General features: G+C 38.1%; 1 pseudogene; it reads left to right on the top strand.

Annotated features, from left to right (window-relative positions):
- Window positions 1-3,441: 3,441 nt before the first annotated feature.
- Window positions 3,442-16,011, top strand: part of LOC107600165 (succinate--hydroxymethylglutarate CoA-transferase-like) — a 120,149-nt pseudogene continuing 107,579 nt past the window's right edge.

Genomic DNA, 16,011 nt, shown 5'->3' with positions numbered 1-16,011 from the left:
TTTTTTTCCACGAAATTGGGCTGCTTTTAAACTGTTGCCATGGGTTGATTTTCCCCAGTGGGTTAAAGGTTTGAAATATTGCATAAATGACATTTGGTTGAAATGCTTGTACTGAAACATTTTGCATTCTACCTGTAATAAAACTGCTAAATGTTTTGGGCCACACTAGTAGGAAGCATTTGAGCTGTATTTATGATAAATGTGCATAACAGTGACTGTAAAATATGTATTTTAGGGATGGAAATGACTTTTATATTTGGGACATGGTAATTGCGCTAGAAGGTTCAAAAAACACATTATTTTCCCTCATACTGTACATTATTGTTTCTCCTCTATGCCCGCCTTTCTGAAAAGCATCGATTTTTCATCGGTCTATCGGTCTGAAAAGCGAGGTGTGCTGTGATTGGCCAGCTATCCAGTGTGTTGTGATTGGCCGAATACCTCGACGGAAATGCAGAAATGTTACGCCTCTTACCATATTGTGATGTTGCACGGTCAGGCTGGAGCGATGATTCAAATACATGAAAACCCATTATAACGAGGCATTCATTGCATCGAGTGGGGACATAATTATGGATTATAATGACTTATACTGTCTTTTTACGCGTTGCATCGTGCCGCGTAAACATAAAACCATGTCTGCATTTGTGATCAGAGAAATGACAAACAACAAGCGCTACTCTACACTGCCCAAAAAACTCGCTTTAAATATAAAATATAAAACTTCTTTAAATATAAAAAAACATACTTACAGTCTTTGAGTCAGAAAAGCCAGCATTGTAGTCTACTCTCCCAGGATCACGGCTTGAGTGAGTGGCGCCCGGCGGATTCGATAAAGGAGGCTTGCGGCAACCACATGTGACGACCCCGGGCTGGACTCCGCTTCGTCCACGGTGAAAGCCGATCCGGAGATCCACAGCGTGAAGTTGTAGTATTTCCTCAGCGACCAGCACAGATCAGCTTTCCACATCATGACGTAGACATGTGGAGGCGTGTTTAAACGAGGCATTTTAGGAGGGCATGGACAAGTCTTAAGTGTGAGCTGCGGGGTCATGTGATAAATGTTACTTTTCTCATAGCTGTAACATATTAACCAAAGAAAAAGAACAGTCGTTTGTGATTACAGGAAATGGCATTTTATTGAATTATTTTCTAAAGATTTCTAAGGTGGATTTTCAAAATTACTAGGATTTATAGATTTCAACAAAGACACACATTTTGAACGCGAGCGACTCAAAAGAGGTCCGATGAGCGCCGCCTGCAGGAAGACTCGTGTGTCTCACCGCAACACTTATGAGTGATTTCTGTCGTGAACGCACCTTTACGCGCCGTCAGATGTGTCGAACTGGCGCTCATTTGCGAAGTTCAATAGATTTCTCAGTGGATTATTGTCAAGTTTAATTTGCGGAGGTGGGGCTTTTAGAGACGTTGCGCACGTAAACGCTGAGTCAACATGTCGGGAAGCGTTGCTGTAAGAGTTTTGTCTTATCTAAGCAGAGCATTATAATTTCTACAACCGAATAAGACGAACTGTGTGAACATACGACGACCATTCACTGCCAAACTGCAAGGTAGCAGCTATATTTTAACCAAGCGGCAACGTCCCGCTCTCTCTGGTGAAGCCAACACGGAAGTGACATAAACTGTAATTCGTCAACTGGCCGCTAGAGGCTGGCTGCAAAAGGGAGTCAATCCCATAGACTCCCCATGTTAAAATGCCCAACTTTACAGCAGAAAAAAAACATGTTTACAGCCTGGTTCAAAAAATGATTTTGGTCTATATAGCTAATTTTGCCCTTCATGACAACTGTGAGGGGGTGAATTTTTTTATAACTCTCGTTTAAATTATATTAGGCCTTAAAGTTCTGCATAATTAAGGGCGTGGCCACTTGAGTGACAGGTGGATTGCCGCTGCTGTCACCACCGTCAAGCTAGGTGGGCGTGGCTTCAGCAACCTGCTCCCGCCTCTTTGCCCATTTTCGATTATCCGGGAGTGACGCGCGGTGAACGCACTGCCAAGATGGCGACGGCTGCCTCCGCCCACTTTTGAGCTTCAAAAACGCTCTTCGGAAATCTACGGGTGACGCCACGGACACTACGTCCATGTTTTTATACAGTCTATAGGTGCGTTCGACTTGAAGCACCGCTACAGACGGCAGTCAACGAGAGTAGCCGCTTGCAGTTGGGGGCGGAGTTGAAAACGGAGCCGTCAAGCCGGACACTTTCTGCTCCCGTTAGTGACGCTCGCGCGGTGTTTGCATACTCTATCACAGATGAAGTGAATTAAATGCAATATTTGTCAAATACACAGACGTTTCAGAAACGTTTTCATGAGCAACAGAAACACTTTTTATATACTGCTTAATACAGCGCCATCTGTTCAAGAATAAAGTTCAACGTAAATATATACTATTTAGATACTAATAAAGTGGGGGTATATATGCTTTCATGATAAACGTGACTCAATATAACATTGCCGCTACAGTAAAAAAGCTTTTAATGTTCTAAAAACACAGATTTATGAGCAGTATTGGATTTGAAGATGCTAGAAACACACGTCATTGTTGTCATGTGGTGAATTTGGCCAATCGTGAAACAGCTGTGACGTCATCAGCTCTCGAAACGATATCGCGGTACTTTGATGCCACACGTGACAGTGACATAGCGTCGGCGCCGGTTCAAGTCGGCAAGTTCTAACCGGCATGCACTGCTTCAAGTCAGCCGCCGATCGGTCTGCGCAGTGCTGCATGAAGTCGAACGCACCTAATGATTTTAACCGCAGACGGAGCAGTCCACACGCACACACGCGTGACTTGGTTGTGTGATCATATCACTAGTATGTACAGGAATGTTATAGTCCTTTAAAATGTACTTTAAATCACTACTTTATTTTATGGTGTAAATAGGTATGCACACATGTTTATTCACAGCAGTTTGTGTATTCTGATGTAGGCTAATTGTTTTGCACACCTGCTTGCTTGATTATGTTGAGGTGCTTGTGTGCACACCTATATAACTCCTGTATTTAAAAGAGAAAGAAAAATATATAGTAAACAATTGTACTTTTTTAAACTGAATTCTTGAAGGATCAGAAAACACATGATTTCAAGCTTTTGTTAATTATATATATATATATATATATATATATATATATATAAAATATAGATAATATAGATTTTTATTTTATTGATCAGTTAAGAATTCTAGAATACATTTAACAACTGATTTAGCTATTGTTAAGAATAATTCAAACTCGTTTCTCCGTGAATAAAGGTGAAGGTCAGATCAGACCACTAGATGGAGTTAAAGTCTTAGATCTGACGAGCTAGGAGCTGTGCATTCATATTCATAAATGATGCTCTGCTAGATGCTTAATATTTAAAAAAAATCACATGACTACATGGTGTGCGATGCAGGGTCCTTGCTGGACCTTTTGCTACTATGATATTAGGAGATTTGGGAGCTGAGGTGATTAAAGTTGAGCGACCAGGTAAGGTTCATGTAAATAGAGTGGTAAACGTAAAAGTGTTTTATGCTTTGTAGACATCTTATATGACATATATCGCATGGATTTTAGTTTTAAGATGTTGCCATCATTTCAAGGATTAGATTCATCCCAAAAAGCAAATGCTGTTATTTCCTCACCTAACGATTTTCTTCTCTGCCACTGTTTAATATACTGACAGTGAATTAGGACTGGGGCTTTTAAACTCTAAAGTCATAGAATACCCATTCATTAAGTTTTCTTGCATATCTATTAAACTCTTATTTGACCAAGCATGCCTCTACAGCAAATATTTTGAGGTAGGTGATGCCGTTTCCATGTTAAATGGGTGCACAATAATGACATTTCTCATATTAAAGCTTCACGTTGCCAGTTCCTGTAAAAACGATTCTTTGTTTAGCTCTAAACAGTGTGTGACTGCAGTGCTGTAGTGTTTCTGACTAATGAACTCTAGGGAACTATATTGAGCTGTGTGACAGGCTCAGGAGCCGACACAAGAGCTTGGGGCCCTCCGTCTGTGGGTGAAGAGAGTGCTTATGTAACCCCTCTCTCCCGGGTCCTCACCTCCACACCTCGTTCTCGCTCCGAGTGGGTCTCTGGCATGGGAGGCGGACGCACTAACAAGGAGGCTAAAGATTGCAGCCTATAGTGCGTCTCTTGAGATCAGGGGAGTGAGGTTTACCTGCACAGCACACTCATCCCCCTAAACCTCACTCCCATCTGGGTCACGGCACCAATGTAACTCCTCTCTCCCGGGTCCTCACCACCACACCTCGTTCTCGCTCCGAGTGGGTCTCGAACCCAGGTCTCCGGCATGGGAGGCGAACGCACTAACAAGGAGGCTAAAGATCAGAGTGATGAACTCTAGTGAACTATATTGAGCTGTGTGACAGGCTCAGGAGCTAGTGCGTCTCTTGAGATCAGGGGAGTGAGGTTTACATGCACAGCACCTACCGCTGGCCTCCGTTACACTTATTTCCTGAGTGTGAACAGGAACAAAAAGGTATACTCCATTGTGTTTTTTTTTTACTAATATTTGATCAATTTTCAACTTTTAAAACGCATGAGATCATGATTTCTGCTATTGTAATTGTGATTTCTTTCTTGCAGAGCATCGCTGTTAATCTTAAAGATCCAAAGGGCACCAAACTTGTAACTGAGGTAAAAGTTCGACACAGTGTATTTGTTATTTGGTGCATTACATAACATTTGTTGTTTGATATATATTTGACTTGAACACCTTGTCTGTTGCACTGCATTGTCTCTTTGTCAGCTTGACAACATCTGTGATGTTCTGGTGGAGAATTTCTTGCCCGGGAAGCTGAATGAGATGGGACTTGAGTACGAGGAGTTGAGTAAAGTGGCCCCTCAGATCATCTATTGCTCTATAACAGGTGAACACATATTCACAATATGCGAAGACTAGCTATTTCCATCATTTCTGCTGTATTATGACAAAGCTGCTTGTTTTTATTTTAATTTTCCATCAGAAATTGGGCGTATTAAATTAAATTAAAAGTTGTAGTTATATATTAAAATTATATAAACTTAAACTGTTTATTACTTAACTGTTGTGTAACCACCAGGGAAAAACGTTTCGCACAATGCGGGACTTTTAATTATAAATAAGCCCGAAATACACGTGGACTTTTATTTTGAAATCTGTATGCTTTACCATTGCCAGCTGCTCATTCAAAATGACAACATATTACAATAGAAACACCATAAAGTAAGCATTGCTTATGATCTACTGTTAATTATAATGACTTATTATGATCCTTTGGCATGAATGCATGTTATTTATTGATTGTAAACTGCTCTGAATTTGGACGTGTAGCTCTGACATATATTTAATGAAATCAAAGTCTTTTGAAGGTTAATAATCACATTAGGCTGTCATACAAATCCTGTTTTCCATTCCCAAATTTTAGACGTATATATATTTTTATTTTTTATATTTTTTTCAATATTTTATTCATTTAAGATATTTAAGACTTTTTACAACCCTTAATTTCATAAAATGTTATGTTTTTTATATTTTTTAAAGACCCACACAGACTTTTTTTTATTTGTATCATGCTCCTAAATAGACATCTACTTTTAGTTGCAAATGTGGGCAAAATTCTTACAATGTCAAGCTCTGGTTAAAAAAACAAAAAACATTATTTTATTTATTTTATGATTTTGTTTTTCTTTTTTATTATATTATTATGTTATATGAGAAATTGTATGAGAAGTAGATTTAAGTTTTCATTAAGTTTAATTTTAATTTGGGTTGAATTTAAATTATTTTAAAGGTGACATATCATGAAAATCTGACTTTTCCAGGTTTTAAGTGCTATAATCAGGTCCCCAGTGCAACGAAGGAAATGTGAAAATGATTAACCCAGTAACTTTGTTTTGGGAAGCCTTTTTCTGCAAGTGTCTGAGAAAACGAGCGCGTCTGATTTCGCTCCCTTGGTGACGTGGCAAAGGGATCTCATTATAATATCACCGCCCCTTAATCTGTAAGTTTACACCCACGGCGCAGTTATTGTGTTTTCGCAAGTGACAACGGTGTACTAATTCTAATGCCATTGCGAAAGCTTGAGCAAAACATGCTAACGGTTCTGTCTTTGGCTGCACAGATGAGCACAGAACACTATTTACAGTCCCAGCCTCAGAGGAGACAAGAGAGCAGTGGATTTATTGATGTATTTAATGTATATTGCTGCTGCCACACAGATCTACATAGCCAGGCATACAGATATAACCGACTGTTTTTTGTAACTCGTGTGTTTTTAACGTAAACTTGTGTGTGAATGGGAACTTAGTTTAGTACTCACATGCTGTGACAGCCGCTTTCTGTCCGTGTGCTTCAGATGTGTGCGCTCAGAAAACCTTATATCAAATGTTTAAACACATACGGTTTAAAACGCATGATTTCAGCGCGATAAACATGATAATCAGAACCAAAACAGATGTTTTTAGCAGGTCCGAGCTGTAATGGCGCATGCAGCTCTATTCTGGAAAAGGGGGCGGGGAGCAGCAGCTCATTTGCATTTGAAGAGACAGGCACGAAAAACAGCGTTTCTGCTTCCACTCAAAATAGGCATTTTCAAAATGATTTAATAAATTATCTGGGGAGTATTTTGAGCTGAAAATTGACAGACTCATTCTGGGGACACCAGAGACTTATATTACATATTGTAATAAAGGGTATAATATGTCTCCTTTAACATGTTAACAATATTTTTTTCATTTAAATACCTTTTGTCATCTTGAGGCCCCCTAGTGGACCCCGGCTCCCTGGTTAAGAACTACTGCTGGTTAAAGAGTTGCAGTGTTTTCTCTGTTAATATGTATTTATAATGCAGTCCATGGCGTGAATGAACAGAGAAACTGGGTGTGTTTGTATAAATGGAGGAAGACAGCGGCAACACAAAGCTGACGTGTTCTTCATTATGTTTGCGTCTCCAGTTAAATACGTAAAACCCCAGGTTTTATGTTACTGTAGACACGCCTATGGTATTCTAAATCTGGCCTGCTTTTAACTCATAAACCCTAATGTTTTCAGTTGTATGGCCCTTATGAAAAGGCTAATTTACTTTACTGTCTGATTTTTTTAAATCACACTCATAAAGGAAGCCACGCTTTACTTGAAAATTGTTCTGTAGCCACACTAATCTGAAACGGATGGGCACTGTCACCACGCTGGCTGCTTTGGTGATTGGTTTCACGTGTCAGGCACCCATAAATCCTGCAGTCAAGTCACACTTGATAAGGAAATGGAAATCAGCATTTCTGTAGACGGGCACACATCTCTCTGTGTAAAACGTCACCAGTTTTGTTCAAACTACCATGCATTTTGTTTCGATTATATAGGTATACAATATTTTACTACAGATTTGCATCTGGATTTAATACAGTTTTAGAACTACTGAGAAATGTCTGTTTTTATTTACATGAAAACATGAAGTAGTATAGTTAAATTACAACATCTATCAGCACGCAAAAAATTCAAACCACTCAAATGAGTTCAGCAAACGATACTCTCATGTTGGTAGTGATCATGCATTTCATGCAAGTTGTTACATTGTGTCAACACTGCAATGGCATCTCTTGCAGTTAGCAATGAATTGCACTCAAAGACTGCATTACTTTTCTGCTGTTCTCTGTAAGATCACAAATCACAGCCAAATTCCCATGTCTCGCGCTGCTTATAAAGACCTGGAGGCGTAACCCACAAGACCTCATTAAATTGTGGATGCTGGACAGTTAAATTAGAGTGATTTACTGTGCTCATCCTGTATCGCTTAATTTTTCCCTTCTGAAAGGATTTTGCACTTTCTTTTTGAGTGTAAAATCAGTCTGGAATGCTTAGATTCAACAAATGCTGTTTGATTGATTACTTTTTTTGTTTTTTTTATTATTACTTGACAGGGATTTTCAGGACGAGCCTCTCTAGTTGATTGACATCGTTCTTCCTGGTCTTCTGTGGTTTTGCTGACCCCTTTGGTTTCTTTAAACCTGTGGATATCATTATTTTTATTTATTAAAGATGACTTCATATATTCATTCTCCAGAGAATTCCCGGAACCACAGCTTCCAATATTGGATCAAATTAAAGCTGCATCGTTGAACCAAAGTGATCATTTCCCTCTCAATTAGATTTGGCCAAAACGTAATTTGTGCTGTGTTGACTGTAATAGATATGGTAGATAGGCATTTATTTTTAGGCTTTCTGGGGTATCTAGAGAATGTTTATTAAATTGAAGCCGTGTCTGCTTGACAGAACATTGAAAAAGTTATTAGATAATAGAAACTCTAATCTAACAAAAAAAAATAGCATAATGAGTAGCTATTTTGAAGCACAGTAAAAATCTTAAATCGTGACCAGCTCTCAGGTCTTGTCTGCAAAGTTTCCTCAACTGTAACAATTAAAATCGTATCGTAACAGTGTGATCATTTTGACGTAATTTGTTCTACAATAAAAGTGACTGACTTTTAAGCAGCTAAAGTGTAATATTTAGCTGTCTCACAATGTGCACTCTACACATTTATAAAAAAAAAAAATCTCATAAAATTGAATTGACACACAGGAAATAACATAATTTGAGTAAATTATTACTCCATACACACACACACACATTATATATACAGGAAAAATATATTTTATTGTGAAATATTATTATGGTGTAAAATAAAATTTTTCTATTTTAATATACATTCAAATCTAATTTATTGCTGTGATGCAAAGCTGAATTTTCAGCATCATTACTCCAGTATTCAGTGTCACATGATCCTTCAGAAATCATTCAAATCAAATCAATAAATCATAATATGCTGATTTATTATCATTGTTGAAAACTGTTGTGCTGCTTAATATTTTTTTGGAACCTGTGATACTTTTTTTCAGGATTCTTTGATGAATAAAAAGTTAACAAGAAGAGCATTTATTTAAAGGGGTCATATGATGTTGCGAAAAAGAACATTATTTTGTGTATTTGGTGTAATGAAATGTGTTTATGTGGTTTAAGGTTAAAAAACACATTACTTTCAACATACTGTACATTATTGTTTCTCCTCTATGCCCCGCCTTTATGAAACGCGTCGATTTTTACAAAGCTCATCGGTCTGAAAAGCGAGGTGTGCTCTGATTGGTCAGCTATCCAGTGCATTGTGATTGGCCGAATACCTCAAGCGTGTGACGGAAATGTTACGCCCCTCACCATACTGTGATGCCGTCCGGCCGGAGCGACAAGAGAAAAACATTAAAACCCATTATAAACGAGGCATTTGTTGCATCCAGTGGGGACATAATTACGGATTATAATGATTTATATTGTCTTTTTACACGTTGCGTTGCATCGCGCCGCGGGCTTGTGGCAACCACATGTGACGACCCCGGGCTGGACTCTGCTTCGTCCACGGTGAAAGCCGATCCGGCGATCCACAGCACTAAGTTGATGTATTTCCTCAGCGACCAGCACGGATCAGCTCTAGGCATGATGAAGCGGATATCGTCCTCTTTTGGAAGACCAAACAAAGTAATTTCACGTTCACAACGAAGCACACAGCGCCTTCACAACATGGCGGCGGCGGCAACAATACTACAGCGAGAATGAAAGTTACACCTTCTTTCTTTGCGTGAACATTTGGGTGGTGTTATGCCAATCTTCCCACATCGTGAGGTAGATATGTGGGGGCGTGTTAGAACGAGGCGTTTTAGGGGGAGTGGTTGACTCTTAACTTTTATAAAGAATATCTCTTTGGATTTGAGACTTTAGTCTTTGCAACTTTACAGATCTTCTTTATGCACCAAGAGCTTGTAACACTCCAAAGAGAAAGGAAAAATTGAAATCGCATCATATGACCCCTTTAAAATAGAAATCTTTTCTAAGAATATACACTACAGTTCAAAAGTTTGGGGTCAGTAAATTTTTATTCTTTCTTTTTTTTTACATTTTTCAGCAAGGTTATAGCAAAGATTTATATTGTTAGAAAATATTTATATTTTGAATAAATGCTGTTCTTTTTAACTTTTTATTCATCAAAGGATACTGAAAAAACTATCGCAGTTTCCAAAAAAATATTTGGCAGCAGAACTGTTGCCAACGTTGATAATTCTAATAATAAATCAACATATTAGAATGATTTCTGAAGGATCATGTGACACTGAAGACTGGAGTAATGGCTGATGGAAATTCAGCTTTGCATCTCAGAAATAAATTCTATTTTAAAGGATATTAAAATAGAAACTATTATTTTAACATTTAGCAAGATTAATGTTTTTTTCTGTATTTTTGATCAAACAAATGCAGCCTTGATGAGCATAAGAGTCTTCTTTAAAAAACATTACAAGTCTTACTGATCCCAAATTTTTGCCCGGTAGTGTGTGTGTGTGTGTGTGTGTGTGTGTGTGTGTGTGTATATATATATATATATATATATATATATAATGGCATATTTTTATTTTATTTTAGAATGTTTAACCTATTACTTGTTTCATTAATATTTGATTTTTAAATTAAATATACTTTCATTTATTCTATTTATAGAATGCCAAAAGCTTTTGAAATGACTTGTTGATGCTCTTGTGGTATTTTGATAGATATTCATATGTTTGCCGTGCATATACAGCCTTTGTGTGTGCTTTCACATAAGACGTGTTTGCAGTTTGCTGTGATCTGTGGCTGTTTACCACAAACACAACATGTATCCATTATTTTGATTAAAAATCCAAACGTTGTTGCTGAAAATGCTTTTTCAGGATTGTGATTCTCTTTCTACACAGAACAGTAGTAAAATCTTTAAAAAGTATTATGCAATGCATTTTACTTCTATACAGATTCATATATTAGGTTGCTCAAGCAAGTGGCAGAACGCTTAGACTTGGCCTACTTTTCTTATTTTGAAAGTTAGGCTATCACAAATATTTTAACTTAAAACTTACCATTGATAGAAACAACCATCTCTCGTGCCTTTTCCTTTGCATTTAAATCTTTATTAGAATAACTGTTTTTCCACCTCCATAAGTGCCATCCATCATGTCACCCTGTTTATCTAAAAGAGCACTTTTCGTTGCTTTAAATCTAGCCACAAACGTCATGTGTTGACTGTGAAACACTGTAGACTTTAATTAAATGCTTTTATAGTGTAATTACTACATTTTCGTGTCAATCCATGTTAATTTTTATTGTGAAAAAGGCGCTGTCATTTTAATTCAGCACATGCAGCACAGTAAAAATAGACTACTGCATATGCAATGTTCCTGGTTCGCATTGCCAGACCACATCTGTGTGAATGCGCTAACCTGTTAACATAGGCGTGGACAAATATATGCACTGCAAACGGGCCTTCGATTGGGAATGTTGGATCCAGCGCTAGAGGTCTGCTGTGGCTCTCTTGTTGAAGCCTTTAAATCTTTGCTTTAAGCAAATATCATTACCAGTCTCCTGCCCCGCCACATGAACTGTGATTAATTGGAAACCCCAATCAGGAATAAGGGAAGCCATTCATTTATGGGTGGTTTGTATCTCACATGCTGTAGCAGTTCTGCAGTCTTGTCTAATTTATTTGTAATGGACCTTGCAGTGGCATGCCGTCAGTTGATTTATTGACATCCTTTGGTTTATTGCTTCAGTCCTGAGGGGGCAAAATTGTGGTCCAGTAGCAATTTGGGAGTGACCAATTTTATTTTATTTTTTTGGCCCAATTTCATCAGGAAATGGCACTGCATAACCTATATATTGTGATTGTTTGTGCAAATCCCCATGGAGGCTTAAAACCATGACTTGGCAGACTTGAAGCATCTTTGATACAAGGAATAATTCACCTTGTGTTCCAAAAAAAGAGGTCCCACACATGGGAGATTAATCAGATGTTGACATCAGTGTTTTCAGGAACCATGGGATTTGCCATAGCTGGTGTAACCATGACCAAATTTGACCCAAGAGCATCAAACCTTTGTCTGTTTTTTACTACGAAAGATTTTTCTTCTTCCTGTAGGGTTAAAGTTCTCATTGTATGCTTGAAATACTCTTCCTTTTGTCAAAAATATTACCATTTGTGGTTTTGTCTAGTACACACTTTTTTATTATTATTATAATCTGTTTACCTCATCGTTTAGTTATTGGATTTTTTCTTTTGACTTCTCGTTTTATGCCAAGTCACCTATTCATTCACTATAGCTATTGTACTATTTAAGCAAAACCAGTCATTCCGCTGAGAAGGGTTGGGTATCGTTCACATTTTAACCGGTACGGTTCTTGTTTTAATTTTTCTGAAAATCAAATGAAGGCATTAAACATTTATTTTAAATCAAATGAAAATTAAACCCTTTTATTTTTTGGCAAACAAACTGAGGTTTACGGTTGAAATTAATACATGGAAGAAAAATTGTGTGAATATTCCTTTAAAACATTTTTTAATAGGCTAATAATTGTATTATTTTTTTCTACAAGTGATTAATCTGGTTGTAATATTTACTTTTATAATGTAATTGTTTTATTAAAATTTGATAGAAAATGGAATATTTAAAGATGTACATTATACTGTACAAAAGTAATAAAAGAGTAATATATTTCTGTTACACGTTAAACCGTACTTTTATTTTGACAGGTTGTCATGAAGTTTCTGTGTGTATACAGTATGATGATGCTAGTTTTCTCAAATGAAACGATAAAATTCTCGTGAAGTGACTCTCAGAGCAGCTCTGGAGATTAAGTTTTTGTGTTCATACCATCATATAGTGAGACGCAGAGGCCGAAAATCACCGCGAGCGTCACGCGTGCTTCAGTATTTGTGTAGTAAACAAAACCGCGTTTCCGCCATTCGGAACATGCAGGATTCATATTTAAACCGTCTTTTTGCATTTTAATATTCACAGACACTAGTTCATATCGCGATTCGAATTAAGTGGCAGTGGCTACTTTTGATTTATTCGTACAAATTTGACGAATTCCGTGGCATTCTATTACTATAGAGTAAATTACGTTTTTATGAATGGACTCCGCGATCCCGTCCGCGTTTTCGCAGAAACCATATGGCCCTAGAAATGTAACCATACTTCAGAACATTTCGGCTTGCCCTGTGTGTTGTTTGAACGAGTTGCAGGGGTGACATCACGTCACAGGGTCTCTCTTTCTCTCTCTGTAGCGTATGCACCCAGATGCGTTCTCAGGTACAGAAATTTGGCACCGATTGATTTAACGAGAATCGGTACTCGGTAGTACCGACGCAATTCGGTCGGTACCCTTAAAAGTACCGAGTTCGGTACCCAACCCTACCGTTGAGCCATAATGTCTTTAAGAGGATCGTATATTCAACAAAATGGCAAACGCATTGCTTGACATGCCAGCGAAACAAAAACACCGGAATACCCTTCAGATTTCTTCTTTTCCATGTTCCTACTATAAAAAGGAGGTTTTGATTTCACACTGTTTTTATCAGGAGTACATCATGTCTGTTACGGTCCGTGCAGATATGGAATGAACGTTTTATGGGCGAGGGCGAGACACGCACTGTCTCGTCTGGTTAATGTGGAATAATCAGGCTCGCTAAGTACACTGATGAGTACGGAGAACAAGAACCACAGACTCCTGTTCCTCTGGAGATGGTTGAGGTCTCCATGGTGCTCGGCGTCCACAGAAGCGACAAAGCTCCCTGTTTCTTTTTATTATTGGGGTTTCATTTCTTTACAGCAGATTAAGTGGCGTCTGAGAACGCGAGTTATTTTCAGCATATGTCCTTCATTAGATGGGCCCCCACACCCAAATGTGCTGAGGTTTGGCATTGGATGCTTTTCACATTGCTGGCAGTGGTGAAACCTGGGCTGTCTGATGAATGGATACAGCATTACTACTAGATTCTCTTATAAACCAGTTCTCTAAACTGGTATAATAATAGCTACAATACAAATTACTGTATAATAATGTATATATAATATTTGGGCAACAGAAAGTGGTCTGAAAGTTTACTATGAGGATTATTATAATTTTTTCTTAATTTTGGATTCATAATTTATTGGTAAAATGGTGATAAATGGTTAAAGTTTGCTAAAAAATTGACCTTCATTCAAGATGTAGATGAGTTTGTTTCTTCATCAGAAGTGAATGGGTGCCGTCAGAATGAGAGTCCAAACAGCTGATAAAAACATCACAATAATCTACAAGTAATCCACACCACTCCAGACCTTCAAGTAACATCTTGTGAAGCCAAGAGCTGTGCTTATATGGGATTTTTAAAAAGGGATTTTGTTTCTAATTTCAATTGTTTCGGTTTGTCAGATTTTTTTTGTTTGTTCCTTGATTATATTATAATCACTCATCTGAGTCTGAGGTTTTCTTTTTTTTCTTTTCTTTTTATCGTGCTGGACTTAATTGGATATGTAGTCACAATGAAACGGAAGTATCGATTTTCTTCTCTGTTATAATATCTTCTCTGAGTATAATGGATTAATGAAAAAAGTTAGGAACAGTTCATTGTTTGTTGATTGGTTTTCGAGATGTGCGTAGAGGCAGTTGAACGCAAGCTTGCAGGCTAAATGAATGGAGTCCTGCGTGCATCACCAGAAAGAAGTTTATTTCACAGGAAGATCAGAGTCATATTTTGATTAAAAATGCATGGATGAATTGTTCGCAATAAGATCAATAACGTGCATTTAGAAAATAAATAGGATGAATTTTCATTTCATGCTGACTTGAAAGGTGAAATGTGCAATTTCTGTGAACAGAATGGCAAAATAAGTTTGCAAACGAGTTTTAAAAACGCTCCATTGCTTCAGCTGTTGCCGTGCTGATTTGGTCAGAAGTCAAACAAAATCAAACGGAACAATAATTTGAAAGAGTTTGAGTTTCTAGGACTCTGCAGGAATAATTTACAATGTGCTAAAAAAATACCAACAGAGCTCTATAACTATTGCTGCAACTTTTGCACTCACCACTCATATTTTCTTTATAAAATGTAAAAAATCTGGTTATTCCTGCTCTCACACTTGGGTTAATACTGGTGTGGTTACAGCAGTGATGGCGGCCTGACTGAGGGCGTGATTAAGGGGATGTTTGTTCTTTGTTTACTTGAGTCCCAAATATCTTTGCACCCCTTTTTGTGGTGGTTCTTATTGGTTGTCGCATCACAGTAGTAAAAGAGATCTTATGAATATAGTGTGCTATAAAAAGGGTATTACAAGTGAAGTTGTGTGCTGTGATGGTAGAGACAAAATCATTTTAGCTGCAATAAAGTATATGAATGTCATTACAGTTTGTATTTTTGCAACAAACTGCATGTTTGTCTGGTGCGAATTCTAAAGACAACTCTACTCTGTAACTTTTTTTTCAGTCTTTACAATGCTATCTAGCCTATTTCTTTTGTAAACACAATTTATAGACATGCATCTAATATAACTAAATTTTTACTTTTTTTTTCTGAAGAGAATGTGAGCGGTGTTCAGTGGCAGCCAGAGCACAAAGTTACTTTAGTTTTGACACAAGCGCTTAGTGCATGCATACAACTGAATGCATAGCCTTTCAAACTTAGCTTGATAGTGTGTGCAAACGTAGCCGCTTGACACATGCATCATAGAAAGTGTGTGTACTATGCTGATGATAAATTATGTCTCATGCGCTGAATGCATACCCTAGTGTATGGGTAAAAATTCCCTGATCGGTCAGTATCTCAGCTGGGATGCCGACTCGGCTGCAGAGCAGGAACAGTTCGTGGGCGATGGCTTTTGCGGTGGCTTTCCGGAGAGGAACGGCTTCTGGATACCGGGTGGCATAGTCGACAACGTATACGACGACATACGAGTAGCCGTTTTCCTCCCCCCTTTGCTGGGCGACACAGTATAGCAGGCCGTTCTCGACGATAAAGTGTGGGAGAGGATGGGGTCCCGGCCGGGTCTCCGTGCCCTCTATTGAGCACACTTGCGTCCAGCAATGCTTCAGCCGGTCATCCTCGCGCTGCGCGCGGCCGAACGAGCCCCCTCCTTTTACCTGCTGGAAAACATCATAGTACAGGTTAACGTT

Source organism: Sinocyclocheilus grahami, unplaced genomic scaffold, assembly GCF_001515645.1.
Source record: "Sinocyclocheilus grahami isolate Dianchi unplaced genomic scaffold, SAMN03320097.WGS_v1.1 scaffold279.1, whole genome shotgun sequence".
In the NCBI taxonomy this organism is placed as follows: Eukaryota; Metazoa; Chordata; class Actinopteri; order Cypriniformes; family Cyprinidae; genus Sinocyclocheilus; species Sinocyclocheilus grahami.
Note: the sequence above shows the minus strand (reverse complement) of the source record. Positions and strands in the feature narration are given on the sequence as shown.